The sequence below is a fragment of the Lasioglossum baleicum genome, chromosome 4 (genome assembly GCF_051020765.1).
Source record: "Lasioglossum baleicum chromosome 4, iyLasBale1, whole genome shotgun sequence".
NCBI classification, from domain to species: domain Eukaryota; kingdom Metazoa; phylum Arthropoda; class Insecta; order Hymenoptera; family Halictidae; genus Lasioglossum; species Lasioglossum baleicum.
In genome coordinates, this window is record NC_134932.1 from 5,435,040 (window position 1) to 5,462,170 (window position 27,131).

The 27,131-nt window shown below is 40.2% G+C and overlaps 4 long non-coding RNA genes across 4 annotated transcripts; all 4 read left to right on the forward strand.

Moving 5' to 3' along the window:
* Positions 1–16,926: 16,926 nt before the first annotated feature.
* On the forward strand, positions 16,927–17,521 carry LOC143208459 (uncharacterized). The gene is made up of 3 exons (XR_013008912.1): positions 16,927–17,020; positions 17,086–17,154; positions 17,239–17,521. It is a non-coding gene; the product is annotated as an uncharacterized LOC143208459 (long non-coding RNA).
* A 3,837-nt stretch (positions 17,522–21,358) lies between these two features.
* LOC143208403 (uncharacterized) lies at positions 21,359–22,204 on the forward strand. Its single transcript, XR_013008901.1, has 3 exons — positions 21,359–21,459; positions 21,526–21,576; positions 21,857–22,204. It is a non-coding gene; the product is annotated as an uncharacterized LOC143208403 (long non-coding RNA).
* A 1,634-nt stretch (positions 22,205–23,838) lies between these two features.
* On the forward strand, positions 23,839–24,299 carry LOC143207774 (uncharacterized). The gene is made up of 3 exons (XR_013008749.1): positions 23,839–23,940; positions 24,018–24,089; positions 24,177–24,299. It is a non-coding gene; the product is annotated as an uncharacterized LOC143207774 (long non-coding RNA).
* An 875-nt stretch (positions 24,300–25,174) lies between these two features.
* LOC143208461 (uncharacterized) lies at positions 25,175–25,687 on the forward strand. The gene is made up of 3 exons (XR_013008913.1): positions 25,175–25,261; positions 25,337–25,405; positions 25,494–25,687. It is a non-coding gene; the product is annotated as an uncharacterized LOC143208461 (long non-coding RNA).
* Positions 25,688–27,131: the final 1,444 nt, after the last annotated feature.

The window sequence follows — 27,131 nt, forward strand, 5'->3', positions numbered from 1 at the left end:
GCGTCGTATAAAGTTAATTAGAAAATTTCGTTTCACCCGCGAGCGACGGCCCCCGGTCTCCCAATTCGACGCACTTTTAATCATCCGCCGACAATACGCGCAGTATGCTGGGTAAAAGATTGACCAACTTCGAGCGCTTTTCGCCAGACTGAATAGAAATACGTCGCGGACATTTTTGTTTTCGATTGACCATACGGGCGCGCGTCCGCGATCGAAACTTTTTAATGACCCGCAACGATCGCGATTTGCATAATATAATTGTATCGCTCGGGAACGCGGAAGCAATCAGAATTTTTCGGGATTTCTACAGATAAGAGAAAAATTTTCAGTAGATTTTCCTGTTTGAAAACGGTAAAGTGTTTCGGCGACCCGGCTTTATCGTGCTCGATGTAAATATGATTCGGTGAGTGGGTAGTAAAGTGCCGAAGAAGCGAGCGAATGATTCATTTTTTGATCACTGGAATTCTATGCACCTTTGTCTCGATTAAAAATGAGATAAAATTGTATTTCGGTTGAGGATCTTTTGTACTTCATGAACGGACGATTTTATCTCTAAAATACAGCGGATTTTCTGCATTTATAAACTGGAAAAAGATTTTTAAGTTAAATAGACGAGAGAATGCATTTTCATTTAACTTCAGTTTCTTACAATTGACTTGGACAATTTTTATCTTGCTTGAAGATCCGTGGTAATAAATGTAACAAACAGATGCCTCGCTTAATCTGAAATCCGAAATTGGCTAGCGTTACTTCATAACCGCAGACATTTTAGTTAATATAGTCACGACGAGGTTGCCCGACCACCAAACATCACGAATTAACACACCACGCGAGAGGAGATTGTTTTCCCGGCCACTTTACCTCTCAAAGGATGAATGCGCGCGACTAACTTGAAAATTTTCGTAATTGCAAAGGAGACTGGTTAACTAATTTCACCCTGGTTGCCGCGCGACTGTAACCCTACATTCTGGTTACATCAAACGGAGGACGTTCTTTTCAGTCCAAAAAGATTCCAAAAATAATTAACAGACTCGGCGCCATCGTGATAACCGCGACACGATCTTTATAAAGCATACTTTCTCATTCTATCGCACTTTCTCCGAACGGAATTTAGTTATTTTATTTTAAGTCTGACTTCAATTTCTATTTTCTACATTCTTTAAAATTTCATTCTCAGCGTTTAATTCGTTGTAATTTCATATTCTCCACTTTTCCATCCTCACTCCGTGCTGTCTAACAGATCATGCGAAACGAAGACTCTATTACCAGCATCGTGACAAATTTAACCGCGAGTTTAAATCGCCAGCATTCTTGACAGAGAAATTCGAGCGAATTTCTCCATCGCGACGATTCAATTCGCGCGTCGGCAGCGATAAAGGAATTCCGGGAAAAATTATGAGCATTAATCCGCAGCGGGAAGGAGAAATCTCTCTGCAGCAGTAACCAAAAATGAAAAAAAAACTGACAAGCACATTTTCGGGGAGCGGTTCGAGGTCGAATGTCCGCGCGCGCGGTGTGGAATTTCGATCGAAACGGAATAAACTACGGGGCTGTCCAGCCGGGGAAAAAAGCGTCGCGGCCGGTCTACGCAGCTGCATTACATTTCGGACGAGTTCACGCGGCAGAAAATACGTTTTGGAAATTCCAACAGCATGCCGGTGGCCTCTACAGCACGCGTCATTCGGATTTAGGCGCACGCATGACCGTCGTATCTTCGCAACTGTCGTGCCGAACAAAACTTCGCTGAACAAAATGTTCACCGGTAACTATATCATTCTGCGGGGAACAACAATCCGCGAGCGTGCCGTAACGACAACGGCGATGACTGCGGATTAGATGTCCAGTGGAAATAGAAAAATAAAAGGCAAGTGCTTGCGGGGGAGTAAATCATTGATCGCTCGAGCGGTAATTGTATTGCGGAAGCTTGTCGGAGCAGCTGCAATCGATTTCTGCCGGATGATAATTAATCTCACATAGCCAATATTTAACCTTTGTTACGCTCGTTCCTCGGGCTCTGTCCAATTAATCGTTCGTTCTGTTCCGTTCGTCTGGTAACGAGACTTCGCGTCGCCTTTCTGAAATGATATAAAAAGGAAAAGGAACGTTAGAGGGGCGGAACGTCGTCGTCGTCGTCGCGTCTCGACTCGTCTCGTCTCGACGGCGCAAACCGGTGGGGAGGAACAGAGAAAGGGAAGAATTAAAAACCGTTTCAAAGTTAGTGCCTCGTCCCCAGCAATTCCGATCCGAAGTGTTTTCCCGGTAAAGGAAAACTTCCCAGCCCGTTTACCGGCGCGACTCGAACGAATCAGGCTCGCGCGTGCAGGAGAGAGAAAGAGCGAACGATGATTGGAAGAGGACAGTGAGGAGTAGGAGAAGGAAAAAAAAGCGACCGGAGAAGAAAGGAAAGGAGAGGAACGAAGCACAGCGGAAACGCTCTGGGAATCTATGCGATAGCGAGACAAATGTTGCCTTGATCAAAGGGAATTCGAAACGGTTCCACGTGAAAGCGGCGCGCGAAGATTGCAGAGAAAAGGGCGAGGCAACGGATCTGCCGTCTGATCCGCCACGGAGTTCGACTACTATGCCGTACCTCACGAGACGTATTCCACTTCGACATGGCATGCCGCAAATCCGTAAAGCTCAAATCCCACGGAGTCCCTGTGGATTTGCCCGGGAGGAAGGAGAGAACCTCGCTCTCGCATCGCAACGATGAAAAAAGGAAAGGGAACACGATCGGCCGGGTCTCCCTCCGATTGGGAGTGGGTCGACCAGGGATAGGGTAAGGGAGAGAGATAGAGAAGGACGGGTAGACAATGTGTGGGGAAGGGACGAAAGAGAAAAGGAATTTCGAGGCTCAGACGTCGCGATTGGAAGTACAATTTGGCGGGGGGCGAAGCCACAGCGGAGGGAGCCGCTGCCCCCCTCGCCGTCGCTCGCCCCGATCGATACTATGAATATTCGATATCTCCAACAACGCACAAAGTACCTGTCAAAACAGCAATCTCGAGCATTAATGTCGTTGCAAGGGCAACGTTTGCCGTGCAAATACCGGGGCCCGTCCCGCTCGGCCCGCCGCGCGCCTCGCGCCTCGCGGGAGCCTCTTATTTGTGCAGCCTCGGTATCCTGCTCGATATGATTAATATTTCGGTATTGATCTGTTGCGTCGATGCTCGATGCTGTCGTTCCGATACTTGACGCAAACTCGACCGTTCTATTATCGTTGTTTGACGCGGCCCCGGTAAGCTCGAATCGTAGCACCTACCTTTGTCCAATGACGTTGCTCTTCCCGCTCGCCGATGACCTTTCGCTTCTGTACAGCGTCTCAGGTGTTTAACAGAAGCGATGATTGCTCGCGCGAGAAGTTTAAGATTACTTGTTTATTCTTCCTGATAATTTTTAGATTGCGATGCGAATTTCGTCTGTTTAACCTTCCGTCGGGCGCAATCGATCTGAGAGGCACAGCGCGATCATTTAGGTACCCCCCCCCCCCCCACCAGGCGACCTTGGCACTTTGCGCTCCCAGTAGCTGCCTGTTTTGACGTCAAGTTTTGTTCAGATAAGCTATACATATATTTCTTTGCATCGACCCATTGCAATTTCTTTAATAGACCGGTCTGCAGCCAACAAGTGGCACATTTTAGCACAATTAGAAGGTTTTTCTCAACCAATGCATTCAACTTAGCCTCCCAGGTCCAACAGTATCTGGGGAGGACACAAAAGGGCGGCCCTGCAAGTATAGACGGCACGAAGTGCACTATTTCCCTAACAGCAGTTGTATAAATGAACTCAATTAGGCGTCTATCACGTTTTTTGAATGTGTGCCCGTCAAGCACATTGCGCTCGAAGTCGGCGGTCTAAATATTGCGCCCGACGGAAGGTTAACGGGTATCCGTAGAGTATAGTAGCCTATAATAAACCTTTCAATGGGTCAATATGCCCAGGCAGCGTTTCCCTACGGGAGCCACGGTAGCCGAGGGTTAAAATACCAACTGCTTACGAGACGATGAGCGAGCAAAACTGGCAGACCACGGTTAAGCATCAGAACGTTGCCTCACTCCGCGGCAGAGCCTGTTAATAGTCGCAACCGGAGAGAACAGCTATCAGCTCTTCCTTAGTGTATCGTTTAAATTAATGTTTGTGTATACCTACCCAGTTCTGCCAACTTCAGCGGGTACTTGAACCGAAACAAGATTTCTATTTGACTTTGCACTGTATTCTGTGTGATGTGTGCCGTGTTACTAATGTTTATAGAGTGGATATACGCGAGATATGTGAGCGCGCGGCTGCGTATCGTCCTGCACAAACCGCCGGTAAATACATAGAAACGCGATGTTTTAATATCGCGGGGTTTACATTTAAATCCCGCGGCGTGGATGCACTTTAATATAGCGGGACGTAAGTGGCGCACGGTTACGCCGCGAAGATAAAATAGAGACCGGTTTAAACACCGTCGCTGGTGGAACGCGCGTCGCAAATTTTCGTTCGCGGCGCATCACGGCGAATCCCGGTGCATCGTCGCGCTGCGCCGCGTTCGATCCGATTACAGCGGGAATGAAATTTTTATGAAAAAAATCGCGTCGATCAACGGTAACGCGTTACGAACTATGGACGAGCAACGAATGAAATTTCGTTCGCCCCCTGCCGCGCTTTCACCCGGGCGTCGACGCAACGAATTTTTCATCGCGGATTACTCGTGACACGTTAACGAGGTTAGCAGTGCAATTCATCGGCCGATGGCAAAGCGATAAAACCCACGCAAGAAGCGAGAACGAACGCCGAAGACGCGAAACTCGGTGGGCGCCGCGCGGGCGACGATGTCTCCCAATTAGCTGGCTCGATAGACGCTCCGAATATGCGCGTTTTCAGCTTCAATCTCGAAAATTGTCGTCACCGACACACGCTCCGGTACTCGTCGGGCTGGGTCGTTACGAAAATTCTTCGTTATTGGATACGGCAATCACGATTTGGCAGTCGCGCAGTCTGTTGCATGGATCTCGGAAATGGATGGAATCTCTCGCTTTACAACCGGCGTAAAATAGTGTAGTTTCGTTGCGTTTATCGTTACGATTCCCTCTGTCGTTACCGAGACTTTTATCGTTACAGCTGTAATTCGTTCTTGCTGTGCCAGCGAATCATCATTTGTAAGCAATTTCGTTCACTGTATGAAGTCTAGAATTAGGCAATATTGATGCTAATACTTCATGGCAGAGGTGCGAGATCTAAGGATGAATATTCAAGACGATGTAAAGTACCCAGGCTGCACATCCCGGGGTTAATGACAGTTCTTTTGAACTTTGGAAAAAGCGACTCGCATTGATTCGGAGCTGGTAAATTTGGTGTGCGGGACAGGGACGAAGGAGGACTTCTTCATAAGCCTTAAATGAATCTTCCGTGGCGCGGGCTGTAGGTCTCGCGAGCTCGCTTACTTTACGCGGTCGTATATTCTTCCTGGGCAGTCTTATCTCGGTGGTACCTAGCCTCCATCTACCTATCCAGCCACCCAGGGGATTACTCGAGGAGAGAAACTCGCCGGAACTTTGCGTATAGGTGTACGTGTCTGAATGCCTGGGGGATACGTGGAGTCTTCAACGGCGCGGCTCCGCTCGGCGCAGCGCCATTCTATTTCCGCGCGCGCGTAAAACACGGCTGCCTGTAACAAGGTGGCAATTAAAACGATAACACGTGGATTTTGCGCCGGGACTTGTTGCCAGCCGGGGCCTGGCTCTCGAGCACCCCTCGACCGAGAGATAAGTTGATCGTGAAGTAGAACGATCGTAATTAAAACATTCGAACTCCCGGATACAACCGGAGAGGAAGAGAGAGACGAGTCGCGCGAGCGCTTCGAGGGTATTCTTCGCGTCACTTGACAACGTTTCGCGAGCGAAAGAAAGGTTTCCCGGATCTGTTGGAAACAGTGGGAAGTTCGTTAACGGTAGTTCCTTTTGCCTCGCGTTAATAAGGAGAGCACCCCTCTTGCGAGCCGCTTCTATCATAATTGCAGTGCCGCGCTGCGGATTTCTCTGATCAGCGAGACAAATTAAAGGATACCGATTGGACGTGGAAGAATGAGTCGGCAACGGGAAAATAAAATGTTTCCGCAGCCGACTCCGCTTTGAGAATTATCGGATTTGCGTTTCGGATCCTCGAGAACGACGGGAATTTGACTAAGCTGTTTCGATTTGCAAGTAGTTACACGATTTTTTCTTCTCGGCAAACAAAGTTTTATATAGAAAAATTCGATTCGATATTTTCTACTTTGTCCACTGACTCGAAGTTTTATTCCTTGTAGAATATTAACCAATATGATTAAACTCAGAAACTAATTTCGTTATGGAAACCCTTCTAACGAAGAAAACCTACAGATACAGGTTCCTGTATCGCGCCATTCACTAAACTGCCGGCATGCGTTATTAAATAGCGTGTGTTTATGTATATTCAAAGTTTTAGACTAGCTCGTGAAACAGGAAATTAAATTAGTATAAAGTTTAATCTTTAGAAAAAGTAAAACAAATACGATGAAGATATTAATCCACAAGATCGCACAGAAATGTTGAAGGGAAGCGACGAGGTTGTCCACACACAGGTATCAAGCAGTGCAACCTAAATCAAAGCGGTCTAAGAGCATCATTAACCGGGCGAGGTTGGAGCGACCAAAGAAATCGGTCACACGGAAGTTCGACATCCGAACTTCATCAGGGCAGCGGCGCATTTAAGCGGGCCACAATGTATCCCATGCAATTTACCGTCTCCCTAAACTTGGGCCGAACTTACGCCCGTAAGGAATAACCCGTCTCCCGTTCCTCCGCCCCCTCCAACCGGCTAGATGGTCCTCAAGTTTCCAACTAGTTAACATTACAGCCGCGTATATAATATTCCATCTCCGCTCCGTTTCGACTTAAGGCATCGGGCGGTCCAACAGCGCCGTGGGGGCGAGAGCATGATGAGGAAGAGGACGAAGGGGGTCCGAGGGGGCCCCGGGTTATGGATCGGCGAAGAAAATACGCGCGACCTCGGGGTGCAATAAAACGCGCGAACGCCTCGGGACAGCGCGGAAGGCGGCGCGGCGGAGCCTTTAGGTCGCCGGATTCCCTAAAGGGGAAACCAATAAGAGGCCGAACTCTTCATTAAAACTCCACGGAGCTCAGCGGAGCGCGTCGCCGTTGGAGCGAGAGACAGCTAAAAAGTCGATCGGGGGTTGGTCGCGGGGCAGCAACCCTTGAGCACCTCCACCGACAGCCCACTTTTTCCCAACCTTTCACCCTTTCTACCTTTTTCAATCGTTTTTTTTTTGTCACCCGCGCCCTCCCCTATAAACCTAGGAGCGGGATATTAAAAGTTATTCCGGGACATCGAATAAAATATCCGAAGTTCTCTCGCGGCGAACTTTCCCGCCATTATGCCCGGACCCGGCGAAACCTTATTCTCGCCGGAATCGTCGCTCCGGCGCGCTATGCTCCACGTTCTGGCAGTTCGACAGTCTAGTTTTTACACTGGACCGAATTGAACGGAATTAATTTCACCCTTTGACTACGTGCGGCGTTCAGGGCTGCACAGTAACGGGTGCAAGCTGAATGGCCTCCATGCAAGGTACTTAAGTTGCAACGCTGTTCAATTGTTCGTATATTTCCTTCTCAGTGGCTAGCAATTCGATAGCTCGCGATCTTTGGTATAGTACTTCTTCTTCTTTATTGAAAAATGCGGCATGAGACTGTTTTGTCCATCAGCCGGGGAGCATGGTGTACATTCATACGCATAAAAAAAATATATATTTAATAAGGCATACGTTCATTCTTCATACCTACATACTTACATGCTTGCATTCATACTTCTTAGTTTACATTAGTGCTTACTTTTGTCTATAAGTTATGATATTGCACAGATTAGTGTACTTAAAACTATTTAACGTTAAATTACGTTAGATCAGTCAGTATGTGTAACAAGAATAGAGTTTGTGATAGATACGATTTTAAGGGAATAGAGCAATAGTCTATAATAGTTTATAACTAAGTATACGTTAGGAACTTTTTTCTTGGAGCGCTGCATCGTGCGCTTGCTTTGTACGTTGCGTGTCTTATTGTTAGTTTTGTTGAGCTTCTAAATTGGGTGAGATTTGTAAGTGAAGGTCCGCTTAGTTCGCGCGCCCTAGTATTTGCAGGAAGTAGAACCGGCCAGTATCTGTTGTACCTTCAAACTGAATAGTTAAAAGATATTCCCAAAGAATATGGTCTAGGGAAAGACAACTATCGAAGCAGAAAATTTTTTGGTGGAATCTACTTTTTCGTTGTGATGAGGGTTCGAGGCCTCTCGAGGGTCGATGCCGTTTAATCTCGCCGATTTACGTCGGAACCGTAAACGCGATCGTTACTCTTTAATTTTCCCCGACTGCTACGTAATCTCATCTACCTATCGCATTCACTTGGCGGCGCTTTCGACACAGGAGACTTCTATGGGTAGAATGTCGGTCACGTTCCGGCAAATGAATTCCTAAAATCGTGTTCCCCCCCGTAAACGCAAAACGTTTTACGCCCCGGGAGCTACGAGGCACGGTTCAAACTCTGTTGCGACGGTGGGGGAAGGTGGGGGTCGACGCTTTAACAAATTCGGGATGTAATCGCGTCCAAGTTCCCGCGTCTCCTTAGCCGTTGCTTAGTTACGTAGTCTGGGAACGCGTCTCGAAGCAACTCCGCTCAGACGAAGTTTCTAATCCGCAAATCGTTGCCTAATATACACGCGGCAGCTACGCGAAGCATGCTTAAGGGGGCACACGGTTTATGCACGGTAACTTTCGGACCCCGTTTCTTCGACCGTGCAATATTTGCGCCGGTAATTCCGCCATCTTTAAGCGACCGGAGTGTTTAATATACAAACAGTATACGTACGACCGTGCTCCAGCTGAACCGATGCGATGGATCGACTGAGAAAACACCTAAAAACAGCTGCTTATCACACTGCAAATATTTGGTCTGCGCCACTTTCGAATTCGCGTCACGACGATGCTGTTCGCAAAAGAAAATTATGGTAATTGCTCTGGACAATAACTGATTTTCATGCAAATGAATGACATTTTCTGCGAAAATTGTAAGCAACCGTGCAGAGAGTTAATAATATTGATACATTGAAAACAACTTTTTTCAAAAGAAGAGATTTTTTAGGCACTGGAAGTAAATGCAAGATGTAATCTTCAAATATTTCGATTTCAATTCAGTGTACCTTAAAATTAATTGGAGTTAGCGTTGATTTTTGCGAAGGATAATCGGAGAAGGGTAACCACAGAGTGTTTGGGAAGGGCGGTTCCATTGTTCCGCCGGAAATTATCGCAACCTCTTATGACGTTACTGCGGGTAAGCAACAGTGTACACGGCGGGAAGTTCAGGGAACGCGGCGCGGATCTTTGGCGAGAACGGCGCCGCAAGAAGCCCGTAATTATAACTTCGCAGTTATGTTCATAAAATTGCAATCGTAAGCATAAATCGCGCAACTTTGGACGCTGGGAACAGGTAAATGAAGTAAGCGGCGCGCACGCACGAACAGGTACAATTTCCATGGGCCCCGATGAAAACATGACAACCGCCGAGACACTTCAATCTTCTCGGAACTTTGTAATTACGTGGAAAATCAAGAAAATTGCGCGAGTTACTGCACCGTAATTCGCAACTATTTTTCCAGTGCTCCGCACCTATTATGCAAATTATTTCTGCAATCTTTCATACACCTGGAGAAGAAGTATTTTCCGTACCTAGTTTTAAAATTATTATCACGGTAACGTGTACTGTGTATATGTTTCTAATTAAAAGCACTGTTTGCTATTGTAGAATTTGTTTGTACAGTGAAAGTATTTGTAGAATGTTAAATTCGTTTCGATCGAAATCAGTTCAAGCGATTCCCAACACAAGTAATTCATTATTGAAGAGAAAAACAGTTTCATCGGTATATCATATTTTTCAATTTATCGACTGTTGACGCAGCAACCTTCAAAATTCTCGAAATTCGAAGTAATTTAATTAACGTAGAATAATTTGATTGGCGAAACAACGTTTTAAACCTTTGGCGTGTTTTGTGTAGCAACATGGAAAACAGAATCAAGCGTTCTCAATAAAATTGTGCTTGTTCTGCAGACCATGTATGAAAATACAGAGTTAACAAAATAATAGACATAATGAATTGATATTATCTCGTATAAATTCTCCACAGTCTCCTCTTTCATTTTGAATGTTAATTTATTCGAAACAAAGTTTTCTGTAAGAAAAAAATCCTTTTTACCTGTTTCATAAAATTATTTTTACTAGACAATAAAATTAAATGCGGGGATTACATCCTTAAAACATCAATTGTTATACGTCTTTTTCTGTGAACAACATTTCTGTAGTTGTTTGACAAAGCGTACATTTTTCACAAATTCGTAATTTAGCGATATTAAGGAGTTTTCGATGAAATCCCATCAAGTATCTAAATACCACGAACACCATAGCGAACCTCCATCCGCAGTTCGTAACCATGAGGAAATAACACGTTCATTTACGTGAGCAGCAGTCGAACGCTGTAACAAGATAACATTCGAGTTAACTACTAAACCTGAAAAGAGTTTTCACCGTCACAATAACAATGCTCCTCGGGCCCGAAGCTATTAAACAGTTCTTCGGCAGCCAGTTTCATTCCGGAGTTATCGGCTTGTAACAAGTTACGTGACCCGTGGCCCGTGTATTCGTAAGCCCTGTAACACGCTGATCAGGTTTACAGTCCACTAAACTCTACTTCGCCGGCCGTTTAATAACAGTTTTACGTGCTTCATACGTGCCTGCCTTTATTCGAGATTAAATGCGAGAACAAACGGCGCCGAACGGCTCGTCATCGCTCGATGAAACGTAACCGCAGCGAAGAAAAAGAGTAATTCTCGTTTCGACGTCGCGACGTCGTCGTCCTCCTCTCTTATGCAAATATTACTTAAGCAGCGTACAGTTCACCCTTTTAAATTCACAGGGAAATCAGCGGCTCTCGATGTTATTGTTCTTACAGAGGCGGCCGCGGAGACAAAGGACGCGGGGGATCCTTGATGCGGCGCCTTCCTGTCACCTCGTTTAAACGACGAGACTATTTGCATGGACTTGAAACGCGGCGGAATCGGAATTGCGCCGGATTCATTGTGAATGCGCATTTAAGCCGGAAGTATTACGACATAACGAACGACAGCGTCTAGCGTGCCCGCAGCGCCAAAAACTTCATCGCGACGACGACGGAGCATGGCTGGTTGTCAGAACAGAAAAGAAAAGAAAACCGAGAGGGGGGGGAGAAGGGCGGGAGGGGGAAGTTGTCATTACGCAAATTTAAGGCGGTGGCATAACAGACGCGCGGAATTTTACGCTTCCCCCTGGCTGGGAGTTCGCTCGTAAAAATGGCGGCTGTATTAAAACACATTAAGTCCACCTGCCGGTAGTCTTTGCCGGGTATCTACGTACGATGTTTTACTACGGATGCCAAAAATTTAATAAGTTCATGCAAATAAGGCCCTTATGTAAATCTAAAGGATTTCATGACCGGCCAGATCCGCGAATCGCCGTACATATTTTTGGGCCACCCCCGCCGCCGCGCAGCCCTTATTACCATGGTAAATTTCCCTCTTGTAAGCGGCGAACTTACTGCGCACCGATGGGAAAAAACCAAGAGGAATTTCATTCACTCGCGCCGCTCGCATGTGACTGGACTTCCCGACGGCAAATCGTTATAACGGGCTGAACCACCTGCTAGGCGAACATGCTTCTCGCCAGGTTCCTCCTGGAAATTTAGAGCCTGAGAGCAGAGATGTACCGTGCGCGAAAGTTGAACCGTTGGGATTTCTTTGCGGACGTAATGCAGTTGGTAAAGTATTTGTTACAGGAAGTTGTACGATTCAGACTGTGCACAATTTTTCAGTCGCCGTGTACATTGTGATCAACTGTTCTGACAGATTTGACTATCGCAGAATTAACTAGCTACAGTGACTCCCATTAATATTCGGACTGAAAAAGACGATAACTTTTTTAATATTGTGCTATACGATTTGAACTTACTTCGGTAGCTAGAGCAATTAGTTCACTACAGGATGTGAAAATAAATTTTTTCAAAAATTGCATTTGGTCGGAATTGTAGAGAAAATACTAAAAGTTGCATTTTACAACCTTTTTATGCGGGCCTATATTGAAAATTTAAAAAATACTTTTTGTAGATCTGTGTCAATTAAATGCACTGTGCATTGAAAGATGTTAGAATCCTTAGAATTACTGGAGTTGGAGGTCGATAATCGTGAAAAACTGCAATTTTTACCATCTTTAAATGTTTGTAGATCATTACAACGTCGACCGATTTTCATGAAATTTTCAGAATATGTTTAAATGATACATATCTACGAAACGTGTTTTCTCAATTTTCCATATAAGCCCACATAAAAAAGTTAGAAAACACAACTTTTAGTATTTTCTCTGCAATTCCGACAACTTGCAGGTTTTTTCAAAAATTTTTGTCACGTTGTGTAGCAAACCAATTATTCTAACATCTCCAAAAATTTCAAATCGTATATTCCAATATTTAAAAAGTTATGGTCTTTTTAAGAGTGTCCGAATATTAGTGGGAGTCACTGTATCTGCGCTCGAAGCTATTTTCATTCCAGAATTTGGACGTTTTATTTTATCCAAAAACAGGTTGGTTTTATGCACACGCTGTTTGTTCCGAGAATTCCATGGAGCGGTATCTCTCCGAGATGTTTCTCTTTGGTATTTCCGGTATAGAATTCAAAAGCAAAGGCAGTATCGACGAACGCACTCGTCCCGCGCCGCGCGCCGTCCGTTCGTTCGATCCTCCATAGAAAAAACTGTCTCTCGGCGGAATAAAAAATCCCGGGCAACTTAAAACTTCGCCGAAAGTTTTCCATCGCGAGCCGGGGATCGGTATCTTCGTTCAAATCTGTCCGTGCTCGAACTTTTCATTTCCCGTAATATACAATTCCCTTCTTCAAAAGAAGTTACACTGAAAAAAAATATCAGATCTCAGCACATTCTGTCAGAATCAGTCGCGGAGGGGGGTCCGGGATTCTCTTTGAAACACGTATTCCCTTATTCGTTCGGATGAGGACGTCGATGGAAATAGAATATAGTATCTTACAGGTACCGAGAAAAGAAGATCGGAGGGATGCGGGAGTAGAGGGTGAGGGATAAGGATGGGGGAAAAAGAGGAAAGAGGAAACGAAACGACCGAAGCAGGAGGGAAAAATAAAGAAAGGGTAATGGCGTAACTTTATCTACGTTGGCAGAAGCGGCCCTCCAGTTCGATTTTGCGCTAGTCACTAAGTTACCTGATCTGCTCTCCATTGTCTTGTGATAACTTCGCCATACCTGGGCTAAGGATTTTCTTAGATACACCGTCCCCGGCGAGAAAGACGGAGCATAGGGCTTAAGTCGCGAAACTTTCGCCAACAAGCCGAACTCCCGCGATTCGCGGGGGTGTTACGAAAGTCGTATATCCGCGAAATGATCCCGGCCTTTGCTTCCGCGCAACTCTTGCTACTTCAACGAGCAAACAACGCTGCTCCTCGATTTCGGCGCCTTAAACGCTCCGAGCGCGAATTTTTAACGTGAAAAATACACGATTTAACCCCTTATCTCTCTCAACCCTATGTCGAGCGCCGACCAGTAAATCACGAGCTAGCTGTAATAGCGGAATTAAACGTTGTACTACGTAAGGGTTAAAATGATGTCTCAAAGAATATATTGCCAACTTTTTTATCATTTTCATGTTCAACTCAGTCCTGACCTTCGTTCATAAAATTTTGATACTTCTTGACATTTCATTTGAATTTCATGTCCTCAAAATGTGGAATAACAGTCATATTTCTAGCTGCTTCCGAAACTACTGACTTCCACCCAGAATATTAAGAGGTAATACTATTACGAAGACGACAAGAAGTGAAGAATTTTCGAGACGAAACAAACCCTGAAGTTAACCTTATTATTATATAATGAGCTTATCGTTGCAGGTTTGACAACGTCTGATGAGCAGTGTACAATGCGGTAGAATTTCGAATCACATTCCTGTCTTTGTTACGGAAAGTATCGATCCTCCAGCTGTTAAATTATTTTTAGTATCCGTTACGTACCGTTTCTACTGGCTTTTTACATGCAAGAGTGAAAAACTATCGGAGTTAATTTTCTTGATGCCACAAGTGGAATCCCAGCGTTTCACGCTTCACAGAGGATATAAATAATTAATTGGCGAAGTCGTTTTATCGCGTGGATGAAGTCATTAAATCGCTTATAGCCGCGGTTGTCCGACACGTCTATTTGCAGTCGCGTTTTAAAAATAGTAAAAGTACGTATACGATCGCGAGCTTCGTGACGGTTTAGAGTGCCGTTGCGAAAGAGTTGTTTCGCGAGAATCCGTAAACACGTGTTCCCGAAGTCAATGTCCAATCGATCGCGATGTCATGAAACAGATGTCCTGCTCGGCCAGGTGGCAGAAAGTTTACGCAACCCGGAACAAACATGTAGCCGGCCTTCCGCGATACAATGCGCGGTCTCGTTATTAAATTAACGCCGAGTTAAATCGGGCAAAACGGGTCGCGAGTTACTATCACCGTTTTCGGATCTACCTCTTTATGTAATTTTCCGTAATTAATTGCAATCGTAAATGGACAATGGCGAAGGGATACAACGAGCGGCAGATTCAAACAAACTTTACAGCTACACTTCGCTGTAAATATTTCCAGTTTAACCGATCGGCACGGTTAATTAATAAGATAATTAATACGCGGAACGCTTTGTTCGGGAAATTGGGTATTCGACGTGCGCGTGCGCGCAGCTGGAAAATGAAACCCGAATAAAATTAAGTCCCGAACGCGCTGATCGCCTGCATATAGATGAATACAAAAAAACTTCTTTGTCTCGAATAATGATATTCGGTTTAATGTAGTGTGCCTTCGATATGCGGCGCCGCGTCGCGCCGGTGCAAATGGTTTCGAATTCCTTTCCTGAATGCACAGGCTTCGTGTTTGCCGAACATACCTGTAATCGCGGTGCAACGAGAGACACGAAAATCCCCCGCGAAAATAAATTGATAATGCGCGACGGAAGTTTCGCAAACGATGCTTCGTTTTCGAGATAATCGAATTAACGATTGGATTTATCGAAAGGAGAAATGGCTATAACGGTGTTCGCATCCGACAAATTTTTTAAACTTGGTTTCCGGTACAGCAAAGTTTGTTTTATATGTAGTTTCGATTTATTTTTTCATGCGCGATCATCTATTTCCCAATTGTTTCATTATGCATTTTACGTGTATTCAAGTCAATATCTTTTTGTTTAGCAACGTTATGCATAGTCGTGCAAAATATTTAGCTGTTTTCTAGAAATAGTTGAGCAAGCAGGATATGTATAGTATAAAAAAAGGTTGAAAGGAAAACAGGCGGAATTTATTTTGCGGACCACGACGTGTACATCGGCGTGTTTTTGCCGAGTAGCATGACGAGGCAACGTGCAAGCTCATCGAAACTCGAAGTGTTCTTTCTTGTTTTACGAGACAGAAAACAGCTTAGATACTTAAGTGGTAATTTGTCAAAGGGAACAGGGACGAGCTATAACAAGTTACACGAGCTGGAACTTAAAAGTAACGTTCACCAGGAGTTTCGCCATGAAATTGATAAAACTTTATGTAATTATAAACCGGAGCAGGCCAAAAACACCGTGGCCATGTTTTCATCTTTTGGAATTCTAGTTTAAGTAGTGTACGAACGTCATGGTTGGATATTATATCCAAAGAAAGTCAATTAACGAGCCCAGATGGCCACTTGTGGACACATTATGGTTCAGAGAAGCCCATGGAAAGTATGGAACCTATTCGAACCCCATAAAACGTGTTTGTAGCCAACTGGAACTTATTTGGACTCACGAGACTCAAGTTTCGGTCAACTGGGGCCGATCAATGACACTTAACCCGTGCGGCTTTTACCACTATAACGCTCTGAATAATTGCAAACGCGTCGAACGGTTTTTAAATGTTTGCACCGACGATAAAATATATTGTCGAAACATTCAATTGTAATATTTACTGACGCTTGTATTATTCACTGTTTATTGTCGCACGAACTAATCGCTACAGTCACGACAACGTAACTTTTATTTCCGAATGGTTATGTAAGAGCATCGAAATATTATATACAAAAAGCTTGTCAATGTTTATGAATATTTTGAATAAAATTACAGTGTCCCACAAAAGTGTTCGTACGCCATTTAAAACAGAATAACTATTTTATAATTGTACCTTGTACCAAACGACCTGATGTTTTGTAAGCAATTAGAAGCATTGGTTTACTAAATGATGGCAAAAAAATGTTCAAAAAATTATAATTTACAAGGTTACATGCAAAAATAAAAAAGGCTTTTTGGAACATTCTTCTTGCCATTATTTAGTAAACCAATGTTTCTAATTGCTTACAAAATATCAGGTCGTTTGGTACAATTATAAAAAAGTTATTGTGTTTTAAAGGATGCACGAACACTTTTGTCGGCCACTGTATTTGATATGTTTGACTAGTAATGGTAACGTCTACATGTAACGAGGGTTTACAAAAATTAGTATTGTTCATTACATGAATGCACGGGAAAATATTAAAATATTACTGAAATTAAATAAGTGAGACATCTGCTTTACACTTTTTATTATTTTACTGTGAATATGAAGCTTGCAATAATTCTCACGTCTCCTCCGAAATCCCAAAAGAGTTGTATCAACATTGCGCAACGTGTATAATATAATATCTCTTCATCGAATTTAGTGCCGGTCACGTTCCTTTTTGTTACGTGAAATCGCTTTTAAAATGCTGAAATAAAATTGCTATGACAAAGCCACGAATGCTGAAACTATATAAAAACAGAAGTCCCAGTGCACGTTAATACTGAGCGAGAATTCCAAACAGAGAACCATGAATCAAGGGTTGAAGCTTATTTTACTCGTGTCTTTCATTTTCGCGATGGGGTGTTTGTTGTCACCGGCTGAAGCTGTAAGCTTTGATTTAAAATATGTAATTCGTAAAATCATTAAAACAATTTATATGGTTTCTTCTAGGCCCCATCAAAATGTTACAGTTATTATAGAAGCAGGTGCCAATATCCTAATGTACAGAAACTGTGTCCGGTAATATAACTTTATTCTACGATCTGATAGTGTTATCAATTCTTATAATCAATTTAATATGTGTGTCTGCATCTTTTTATATAGGAGGTATGTGCGAAAGTCAATGGCTAATAGTCAATATCAACATCTACGAGGGAATAGTGCCTTTGAAAACTTCAGTAGTCATTATGTACACTCAAATATGAATATTGAATAAATTATGAGGAATAATATATGTGTAATTGTGTTTTATCATTGCCTTAATTATCATTTCAATAATTGTGATTGAAATTAAAGAATATTTTACATTACAAAAGCATTATTCACCAGAAACTTAAAAAAATACAATTCTTTAAAACCATATTAAAAACCAGGGACCAAAAGTAAAAGTTATTCCAAAATTTTCTACGATAAAAATCATTACTAAAAAGTTGATTTTAGTCGATGAAATACTTGTTATTCTACGACTTTGTTTCTGTTTGGTTATAACAGTTATGATCCCTGCTAAAAACCATTCTATGAACTCTGTGAGTTCGTTAAATAGTCATTTAACGTTTCAAACTCGATGTACACGTCGCCACGTTAACAAATAGATATATGAAGAATGCAGTGAATGATAAATGGATAAGTAAAAGTTTCACATAGTTTTATCACTGTCGTGTCAAAACAGGGTTGGTCACGATGAACTGATTTTGATACTAAAATGCACTATAAAATGCGTATTATAATTTAATGCACTTACACGACTGCGTTTTATACGTGCAGCTTTGTTCGCGGTAATGTGTATAAAACACGGAAGTCCAACTATGAGTGCATGCTAATGCAAGCAATTCAACGAAGGATCATGAATCGAACCAAGAGTATTCTGTTGCTTGTTGTTTCTGTCATTTTGCTGTTAGGATGCTTGGTAGTTCCCTCGGAAGGCAGGGTAAGTAGGAATTTTGATTTTGCAATATGAAAAGTTGTTGATTATGCTTTGCGTATTATATTGGGTAGGACAATAAGTTCGTTCGGTTTTTGTGATTTATTCCACTGTAAAAAACCGAACGAACTTATTTGCCAACCCAATACATTTTTAATAGAATCAATATAACACATTGAATGGTGCTTACTACTAGATTTGTGCAGTAAATATGAAAAAAATACTTCTCCTTCTTATTGTTAGTGAAAGCTTATACAGGGTGAGTCACCTAACGTTATCACGTCAAATATCTTTGTTGTTTTCAAAGAACACGAAATGTCTTGAGAACAATGTTGAATGGTAAAATGGGGCTCATGGTTCATCGATGGGGCTCATATCTCTAAAAAGAATCATATAAAATCAGAAATTTGTTTGGTATCGGATGTGCTCCATTTTACCATTCAACTTTGTCCTCAAGACATTTAATGTATCTTTGAAAACAACAAAGATATTTGATAACGTTAGGTGACTCAACCTGTATAATAAATTTTTCAAGAATCGTTCTTACGATTTTATGGGATATCTTGTTATTATATTTTGAATGAATATTTTTCACTGAAGGTAGTAGGATTATAAAATATCGTTATACAGAAGGTAAACCACCCGCTGCTAGATTCCATGTGTAGAATGTTCTTCTTTATGCATTATATAATAACATATTATGAGTCTCTTTAAGGATTCACCGAGATGCGGAACTGGCTACCCCGCAGAGTTCTGCGGTTCCCCTCTAATGGAAGATGCATGCCCGGTAAAGTCACAATTACGTAACAATATTAACGACAACATATAATTTTACATACAGAAAAGTTGCCAGATTAATCGTAGTTTTACTTTGTTCAATTATATGCGAACTACAGGTCGTTCTAAATAGATTATTATAGAATATGAAAATAGGATGTCACCCCAGCATTTGATTTATATACTCTTCTTTCACTAGTAAGACAATACTAATATTTGTTATGCTTTTGTTTATTAGGACATGTGCAGACGACTAAGAGAAAGAGGAAAATAGATGCAATGTAATTACGAAGAACATACAGATTTCTAATCTTATCTGAATTTTTATGAAAAATGTAATAAAAGAATGCCGCAACGAATAAACTTGTTGAGCAACTACAGGTGGTTCATTTAAATATTAACAGAAGCATCCATCTTCAATGTACCTGCCAATTTTTCACTCGAATAAATAATATTCAGAGGAAGACAACTATGTGGTTTTTCATCGATGCACTCTGAGCGTTAAATAAAAATTCTCCTTCGTTTTCTTTCAATATCCGTCTACGATGATGAAACATGGAACAAGGACACAGTTTGAATATCAATCGGCATGGCCGGCTATATACTTCTTTATTTTTCGTTCCCATCCATCCGAAAATCCATTTCTACAGTCAGAATTGTCACGAACAATACGTATTACACGTGCGAAATTTCGCACATCCATCTATAGATGTCATGCTATCGAAAAGTATTTTTTTTTACGTAAAAGAAAAAGAGAACACAGTACAACAAAGGTACACTTACCTACACTGCATATCTTTTCTACGACTGTTCTTTTTATTCTGATGTTGAGCTATTTCAGTTTGTCGTTCCTCTTCTTCGATTTGTATGTTCCAATAAAGCGAGTCATGATTTAATGAATGGACTTCCAAATGAACCACCGGAGCGAAAGTCGTTACATTAAATTATCCTCTTATTGTTCCATACATTATCAAATATCCTCCGAAACCAATTTATCAGTTTTTAATCTCGTTACTTCATTGTTATTCGTTTTAGTATGCTTTTAGAATATTCATATATGTATTCGAACACGAAGTTCATGCTAACAGTAAAAATTTATCGCGCAACTTTTGTATTACAATCTGGACCACGTTTACTATATGTATAAAACGGGCAGTGTCACTATAGTGAACGTTCACTAGCAAGAAAGACAGGAATACAGCATATGATATCATGAATCGAAAGCTAATCTTACTTCTGCTACTCGTTTCTCTGATTATGTTGTCGGGATTTTTTGTAGCAGCGGACTGGGTAAATAATTTTTATTTGTTAGCACTGTGTCGTCATTTTCTCGGAATAAGTCGTTAAATCAACATTTTTAGCCGCCACCAGCATGCCGTTCTTTACCGCGAAGCAACCTTTGCCGCAGCCAAAAATATATAATAATGTGCAGAGTACGATTATGTTTCATTAATTATATTAATTGTTCTAGTATCGTATTTAGATCTTATTTTAATCTATAATGTTGCTTATATTTGTTTGTTTAGCTCAATTGTACGAGAGAGGAGTCAGGATTATAAGCGATGATCGGTCAATTTATTTTAATTACACTGTACCATTTATAAAGATGTAATTATGTTGAAATATAAATACTGTATATCGGGAACATTAAGCTGCATTTTCTATTATTTTTACATTTTACATGCGATATATCTCCAGTCCATTGAAAACAAATTATTCAATCAATCGAGATATACTAAATATTGTTATCTGCGCGATTATCCCGTATCGAGAGCATCTACTCCTGAGTGGTCCACAAAAGTGTTCGTACACCCTTTAAAACAGAATAAGTTTTTTATAATTGTACCAAACGCGCGCGCGCGACCTGATGTTTAAATGATGTGCAAAAACAAATTTTCCAAAAATTATAATTTACAAGACTTGTGATCAGTTTCTGCTTAAAATCCACAGAATCGTATCATACATTTTTCGATGCGTGTTGTTTTTTCCTGCGGCAACCAATTTCGATGAAATTTTCAGTATGTGTATAACATAGTTCTACAAAACATATATTTTAAATTTTCATTAAGGGCCCAAATAAAAAAGTTTAAAAAAATGCCTTTCTCATTTTTGCATGTAACCTTGTAAATTATAATTTTTGGAAAATTTTTTTGCACATCATTTAGTAAACCAATGCTTCTAGTTGCTTACAAAACATCAGGTCGTTTGGTACAATTACAAAACAGTTATTCTGTTTTAAAGGGCGTACGAACACTTTTGTGGGCCACTGTATGTGACTATTGTGTGTACTTGAAAAATATTGTTATGAATGTACTAAAACTCGAATAAAGTTCCCACATTGTAATGACTAGTACAGCATTTTTTATGTCGCAATAACAGTGTGCACAAAGCGTTGTGTAAAAGTGTGCTAAACTTGTTATCAGCTGCACGAAAAACGAGTTAAAATAGACAACGTGACTTTAAGTGTACAGAGGTTTCATATAAAAGGCTGAACAAAATTGGTGGCTGTATGTTAAAATCTAACACCGGAGAAAATCGACTGAAACATGGCTCAAGTGTTTCCATTCTTCCTTCTCGTTGTCTCTGCCATCTGCATGTCAGGATGGTTCATTCCATCCGCAGAGGCAGTAAGTTATTAATTCTACATTAATTGGTTATTCCAAACTCTAAGTAATCTCGACTTATCTTTCTAGTGCGAGACATGGATGAATTGTCATCATCCTCTGGCGAAACTACTTTGCCCGGTATAGTAATACAGTTCGACTTAAAACGTTGATGATGTCCTTAGTACTCTTTTTATACAGTATAGTGTTGATCTAAGAAAATGGAAGCTTTAGTTATCGTGGCAGCGCGATATCATCGAACGTGTTCACACACGCTGTCCTTTTCTATGGTCCTCACAAAAAAAAATAGTCAAACTACACGAGCTAAGAAACAGCACGGACCCGAGGGTTTTTCTTATTGTTAGATCAAGACTTCACTGTATTTGCATATTTAAACTCATTTATATTTTTCATTCTATAGAATTATTGTGCGAAACGAAACGGATAGTACTACTATGGTGACTTCAATGGAGAATGATGCAATTAAGACTGTATTGCAAATGAATATTGGCAGAAAATAAAATACTAAAAATTCTCAATACGTTGTTACCTTGTAACTTATTTTATAATCTTATATGACCTAACCCAGCCGTTCCTAAGCTAGTGTGTAAGAAGTATCCCAACAAGAAGATTCTGTAAACAGGAGCCAAGTTCTTATGGCCGTAAAAAGTTGTGAGATCAAACAAAATACGGCCAAGTTCCTTAGCTTAGAAATACCTTTTGCAGTACTGAAAAAAGCGTTTGTAAAAATTAGTTTAAAAAAACGCTATCTAATTTTTAAAGAGTTACGTGGAGGGCTAAATTATTCAAACTTTTTTCCATTTTTTCATCCAGTGGACGTGTTCACGAGCGAACTTTAGTCGTGCTGCTTTGTGTTTCTCCATTAAGGGTGGCCGTTGTTTTAATTTCTTCCGTTTAATGTGTTTGCTTCCCTGTAAAATGCGATGTACATTTCTTAAATTTGTTTGCACACCTGCTTCTTTGGCTATTTGTCTTGCTGTGCCCTTAAAATTCGACGCAACACGCAAAATTGCACGTTTATCACGTTCGAAAGTAACGCTAGGTCTTCCACTTCTTTTCGTTTTTCCACAAGTACTTGGATTTTTTAACACATCGCACACCTACTTCTGTTTAATAATTTCGCAATTTTATTAATACTGCACTTTTCCGAGCGCAACAGAACAATTCCATCGACCTCACTCTTATCTAACTGCTTTCGTCGACCCATTATTTATTTTTCGTTTTAATAAATGTACTTATACTGTAAGAAAATCAGAAGATTCAGCGTCTGAATACGTTCGCAGTTGAACACTTAATGGTACATTAATGGTACAATCCTAAGATTTTGCTTGTTTACTTTGGAGATAGTAGGTATGTAGTATTCAGGATATAACAGAGTGTACACTTTCCACCTTTAAATACAAGAAATTTAAAAATATGCTAGGTGTCTTATTATTTTGTCGAGGACTGTATTTCGTAATGGTTTTTTTCAATACAACCCTTTCAAGGCGTAAAATTTCAAACTTTGATAATTATTCCTTTGAGTGTTTGTTATGGTGGACCTGTGTACCAAATTTCAAGCTTGCAGGTCAATGGGAAGTACCCAAAAGGTTTCGATGATGTGTCAGTCAGTGACAAATTTAGCGATTTTTGAGGTTCTATATCTCGGAACCTACTAATGTTGGAAGATTAATGTTTTGTAAATATTGAGACATGATAGCATTTAACAAGTGTACGAAATTATATCTCTCCATCTGCCTCCAGTGCCGAGTTATAAGCCTCTAAAAATTGTTTCGTGTAAAGGAGGTAGTGCGAGAACTTGGCTGGTGCACTACCGTGCACCTAGATAATTAAATAGAAAATTTCTTCCATATATAAATAGAAAATATCTTTGTTGTTTTCAAAGATACATTAAATGTCTTGAGGACAATGTTGAATGGTAAAATGGGGCTCATACGACACCAAAAAAAATTTTTGTTTTTATGTCATTCTTTTTAGAGATATCAAGATCACCTTCATTTTTTAAAATGGAACCACCCTTTTTTAAACATTACGATGATAGTCCCTTTCATTACGAATTCAGTGACTATAATTACCGAGGGTCATTCAAAACATGAATTGAAATGACTATTGCATAATAACTGCCACATAAAACAGCATTATGTACACGATATGCATACTCATTTCAGTATCTTAAACGGAGTTATTAAAATGAAAACACGACAAAAACGCTATTGTTATATAATACATCACGATTTCCATGAAAACAGTTTATAGTTACACATTTATCGTATGAAGTGGGCATTGCATTTTTATGCGTTGATATAGGCTATCACAAATCACGACTACAAGTAAGTCTTACGTATAAAAGGCAAGGTATAATCATAGCAGACATGACAAACGCAAGTATCCAAAATACATAAGATGGGCCAGAAACTGCATTTTCTTTTTCTATTCATCTCGTTTGTCTTGTTGGCAGGATGTCTTGTGGCTCCAGTAGTTGGAGTAACTTAATATTTATTTATTAAAAAATAGTGTTTTACTTTAATACACATTTAATTAAACGAACAATATTCTTTAAGGTTCCCGGTATATGTTTCCAGCTATCAAAACATACTCTTTGCCGCAGTGATAAGTACAAAATAATGTGCAGAGTACGTACTACATGTCTGACTCCTTTTAGTTAATCCTACTAATATCTCTATTATAATAACTACATTATTGATCATTTCTATTTATAGCTCAAGGGAAAATGTTAACCAGAAAAAGAGGATAGCACAATGATAAAAAATTATTCCAAATATGCTATATAATTCATGAAGATGTACAGATGCATTGCAAAATAAATACTGTTTATTGAAAATACAACATTACCTTCTTTAATCGCCCCTGTGTTTACGTTTACAACAACGTATTATCTTCAGACAATGAAAAAGTAATCGTAGTCATTAAATCTGTTTATTCCCCTGCATCACATTCTACATGAAATTCGCATGCAGATGAACAATAATCGCGCAAAATATAAAAACACATTTTTATCAGTTTACGTAAGCATTATTTGTCACGTTTACAAATCATTGTCTCGAGAAACTTCGAAGCGACGGCAAAAAGGGGAAATATTTATGCATACCACCAGTAGTTGGAGTAAGTGAAAATATTTTTTCTTTTATCTACATGTGTCTTGCCATGAACTTGTAATGAATCATCGCGTCATCTTCTTTCTAGCTGCCACCAGTATGTCATGCTTACCAAAATATATTTTATGCCGTGACATGAAGTATAAAACTATGTGTGAGGTACGAATCTGTCTGATTTCTATTAACTAATGCTACTGATACAATGCTAATGCTACATTCTTTAACGTTTCTTTTTATAGCTCGATGAAAAATGTTAACCAGAAGAAAAAGAATGGCACAATGATAAACAATTATTCCAAGTGCGCTATATGATTGAAGAAGATGTAATTACATTGAAAAATAAATATTGTTCGTTCAAAATATAACACTGTCTTTTCGTTACTTCATCACAAACACACATTTCCTTTGGACTATAAAAATTGACTACCCTAAAACTTTATAACATCACGTTTTACACGGAAATTGCATAAAGTAAACATTTATCGCGGAAAGCACGAATTGCATTTTCTCGTGATCATCTAATCTATAATTGCTACATTTCTCATCAAGTGTTCTACATAAAAAGACGGAAAACGCCAACAGTCATTGACTAACGACAAGTTCAGACCGCAATCATGAACCAAAAGCTGCTTCTTCTATTTGTTTCATTTATTTTATTGGTCGGATGTCTCGTGATACCAGTAGTCGGAGTAAGTGAAGATATTTTTTACACACCCCTCGTTATCAATTTATAATAATTCATGGCCTTATCTTCTTTCTAACAGCATCAAGCGTGCAATGCTTTACCCCGATATAGGCTTTGCCGCAGTGCAAAATATAGAAAAATGTGTAAGGTATGATCGTGTCTAATTAATGTGACTGTCTAATCCCCCAAACATTTCTATTATAATAAATCAAACGTTTATATGTTTCTGTCTTCAGCTCGATTGCACTCCAGAGGAAAGAGGATTATGATATAACAATCAGCAAAATGACTTCAAGTGCGCTATGCACTCGACGAATATGTAATTGCTCTCAAAAATAAATATTGTTCGTTCAGAATATAACACTGTCTTCTCGCTCCTTCATCACAATCACAGTTTCCCTTTAGACTATAAAAATTGATTACCTTACAACTTCAATACATCACGTTTTACACGATAATTGCATAAAGTAAACATTTATCGCGTTAAGCCCGAATTTCATTTTCAGGAGTTGAAGAAATTGAAAGACAATTTTCTACACTTCTTCTTAAATATATTTGTATGCAAACTTGTATAAAATCAATAAATGTATAAAATCCGTGGTTTAGATATACCTCAGTATAATTACTTTCAAGTAATTAGAAGGAACACATTGAATTTTGAAGCAGGCACAACGGTTTCACAATTATCGTCTACCACGTGTCCCACGAGAACTGTATATGGCTAAACTTTTATAGTATATTATCGTTTATCGTTTACTACTGTCACGACTACGTTCTGCGTACGTATAAAAGGCAAGGTGTAATTCTAATAGACATTCACGAATAAAGAACGCAAGGATACAGCATACGTAATCATGGGACAAAAACTGTACTTCCTTTTTCTAGTCATTGCATCTGTTTTGTTGGCAGGATGTGTCGTGGCACAAAGAGTTAATATTTATTTACTTATTTGTACTCCATTTTAACGTGTATTCAATTACATATGTATTTCTTGTGAAATTTTCAGAAAAAGCCGGGACCCTGTAGTACTTTACCCGAAAGTGTTCTTTGCGGCAGCGACAAGTATAAAATAATGTGCAATGTGCGTTATACTTGTACATCATGATAATAGTATTACTATTTCCTGCTACAATTTTTATTATAATAACTAAAATTGTTTGTACTTCTTTGTACAGCTGAAATGCTAACCAGAGGAATGATCTTCGCAAAGGACGATTAGGATTTCTAACTGTGGATGTCCTAGCTGTTATTGAGTAATGAAGTTTCCATAAAATAATCTTCAAGAGCAAATGAACTGTTGGCTTTAATCATTAAGTCCTTCCCCAACCTAAACATTCGTATATTTCCCATCTAATTGTAAATTCCCTGTGTTCCATAAAATTTTGATAAATTTTACTAAATACTAAGAATCGTAGAGAAAAAAAATTGCAAATTGGTCATTATAATTTTTATAGTAACAAGTTTCACAATACTGTCAGATAAAATACAGCTTCTGTCACGTTGGTCACGATAGTTAATATTTATTATTAAAACGTGGTCATATAAAGCATTTATTACAATTTTTAATTTCGTACGAGACTGTTTGAAATTGCGGTAAGCATATACATTATACATATATAAGCGGGATTCGCAGACATAGCTGCAATTCACTAGAGAAAACGCAAGGGAGTCAACTCAAGGAATCATGAATTTCAAACTCAATTTTATACTTTTATTTGTCTCTCTAATTTTACTGTCATGGAATCATGTGGCATTGGCAGGATATGTAAGAGAAAAATCTTTACTCAATTTATGTATCAAATGTGGTAATGTTGTAGTGATTGTACATGTTATACATTGTTCGTCATTTTTGTTAAGGAACCACCGGCATGCAG